The sequence below is a fragment of the Mesoplodon densirostris genome, chromosome 12 (genome assembly GCF_025265405.1).
Source record: "Mesoplodon densirostris isolate mMesDen1 chromosome 12, mMesDen1 primary haplotype, whole genome shotgun sequence".
Classification (NCBI taxonomy): Eukaryota; Metazoa; Chordata; class Mammalia; order Artiodactyla; family Ziphiidae; genus Mesoplodon; species Mesoplodon densirostris.
Window position 1 is genome coordinate 71108325 of NC_082672.1, and position 2701 is coordinate 71111025.

The 2701-nt window shown below is 50.0% G+C and overlaps 1 non-coding gene across 1 annotated transcript; it reads right to left on the bottom strand.

Annotated features, from left to right (window-relative positions):
- Positions 1 to 1385: 1385 nt before the first annotated feature.
- LOC132500442 (U6 spliceosomal RNA) lies at positions 1386 to 1492 on the bottom strand. Its single transcript, XR_009534034.1, has one exon. It is a non-coding gene; the product is annotated as a U6 spliceosomal RNA (small nuclear RNA).
- Between the last annotated feature and the right edge of the window lie 1209 nt (positions 1493 to 2701).

Below are 2701 nucleotides of genomic sequence, written 5' to 3' on the forward strand. Positions count from 1 at the left end.
ATGCCCAGGGAACACACACTTCTGCTTGCCTCACACACGGCCAGAGCTCAGGAGGCTTCTCCCACCCCCTGAGTCTCAGCTGGGCAGCAGGGAGACCCTCCATCCCACTGGCAGACCTGTGGTTCCTATGGTCACCCAGAGGATGCAAGAGTAGAGTAGGGACTCATTGCCAAGGTGGCTAAAGGCTCGCGTAGCTGGCTGACGGGCAGGAAGGGCCTTCTCCCTTTCGGTTCGGTTTTATCACATCAGCCTCCTGCCCTCCAGTGGTCCATGAGCTGAGGAAGGCGCGTTGCAATGATGCAGGGGGTGAAGGAAGGGAGTGAGGATAGTTACTATGGAAAGAGGCAAAACCAGATGAGAAAAGAGGACTCTTGGGGTGGAAGAGGAAATGGGCTGGGAAAAAGGACCCTGAATTAGAATTATTTTATGAGAAGTTTTAACCAGTTCCCAGAGGGGAATTCAATTCTGAGACAAGGGTTCTTATGAAAGGGATTTTCCTTGACCCTCGAAACACATGGGTTTGAACTGTAGGGTCCACTTACACGTGGAATTTTTTCAATAGTAAATACCACAGCCCTACACGATCCCCAGTTGCTTGAATCCCTGGATGTGGAAACCACAGACACGGAGGAACCATGGAAATGGAGGATTCCCAGATATGGAGGAATCGCATCTATGGAGGGCTGATGATGAGTCATACTCTGATTTTCAACTGTGCAGAGGGCCCGCATCCCAACCCCGCATTGCGCAAGGCTCAACTGTATTAGGAAGCGTCCCAGGGAAAGCCTGTAGGGGGATGGGAGCGCAGGAGTTCATGATTAAGAAGAGAGGGCAGGCGATGGTGTACTACTGGGCCAAGCCCCAAGGAGGGAAACTATTCCTTCTATATTTCTGTGTAACAAATTGCCCCAAACAACAATAAACATTTATCACCTCTCAGAGTTTAAGTGGGTCAGGATTTCAAGAGTGGCTTGGCTGGGTGGTGCCGGCTCGGGGTCTCCTTGTGGTTGTAGCCACAGTATCAGTCGAGATCTCGGCAGGTTTACCTGGGGCGGGAGGATCACTTGCAAAGCAGCTCACTCACCAGGCTGGAGAGCTGGCGCTGGCTGTTGGTGGGAGGCCTCAGTTCCTCTCCACATGGGCCTCTCCCAGGACTGCTTGAGTGTCCTCGTGCTGTGGGAGTCCCCAGGTGTGTAGCCCAAGAGAGAGAGCCAGGCAGAAGCTATCCAGTTCATGACCTAGCCTAGGACCATGATGAGCATCACTTCCCCCATCTTCTGTTCTGCAGAAGCACTCAGGCTGGCCTTTATTTAAGGGGAAGGGAATTAGGCTCCACCTTTTTTTTTTTTTTTTTTTTTTTTTTTTTTGCGGTACGCGGGCCTCTCAAAAATGTGGAATGCTTCACGAATTTGCGTGTCATCCTTGCGCAGGGGCCATGCTAATCTTCTCTGTATCATTCCAATTTTAGTATATGTGCTGCCGAAGCGAGCACTAGGCTCTACCTTTTGAAGGGAGGAGGGTCAAAGAATTTGTGGACATTTTAAAACTTTGGCTTTGTCCTGCAGGGAAGCTCTGAAGATAACATAGTTTACCCCCCAGACTGGTCTCCATCAGGGGCCGGGGAGCTGGAATACTTGTTCTCTCCTACCTGCCCATCTTTGGATCCGGGCTGCCTGAAGTGGGAAGGGCTTCAATTCCCAGGCTCCCAAGGGCGGAGTCTGAGAACAGCTCTTGGAGGAGTGAGGCAGGTGCTGGCTGTGGAGGGTGAACCAGCCCCTTGCCCCGCCCCCGTGGCAAGCAGGGCAGAGGGACCTGAGGGATGAGAGCCAGCAGGCTGACGAGGTCTTCCTTCCCTTTCTTGTGTGATTTCATCTCTGAGCGGAATTCACTGTTGTCTCAGAGAGCCTGGGAGCAGATGTCGGAAAACTACATAATGAAATCAAATAGCAAAATAGAACCAGGCAGATGCTTGCCCAAAGAGCAGGGGAAGGAGATGGCTGGACACCAAGGGTTATTAATAACACTCTCTACTTTGATGGTGTCTTTCATCTGAGTCTCCAAGAGCTGCACGGCCATTTAAGTAATCCAGGGAGTTATTTTCTTGGATAGAACCCTGAAATCCAACAGGTCTTTTGAAAGTTTGGTGCTTTGAATGTTTTACTCTTTCTGGATTGCTCTCGAGGGAGAAATGATTTTGATTTATAAATCGTATGGAGGTTTTTAAAAGTCAGTTATTTCTTAAAACAATAGATAGTTGCACTGCCTTTGGCAACATTCTGTGGAATTCACAGGGCCTTCCTCTTCCTTGTCCGTCTCAAAGCTGTCTTCATGAAATTATTTAATTAAGTGATAGAACATTTCTGTTCAGCAGGGAAAACATGTCTAAAGATCCTGTCCGAAATTCGAGTAACCATGGTTCCAGGCTTCTAACCATCTGTTACTCCTTCGTGAGATGCCAAGTGACGGGCTGCAGAGGTCTGTTCTGCTCTTCCTCTACCATATACACCTAGAGAGGGAACAAGGCTGCAGCAGGAAGGTGGCCCTGGCATCAAGAACGGGCCATCTCTAAGCTGATATTTGGCTGGTGACTAACTAAGAACGGAATCTCTGAGCCACTTTGCCTTGGCGATTCTTCACCAGAGAAGCGAAGCACAGGAGAGGGATCCCACCTGGACGTGGAACCGGAAGCAGGTCTCCCACG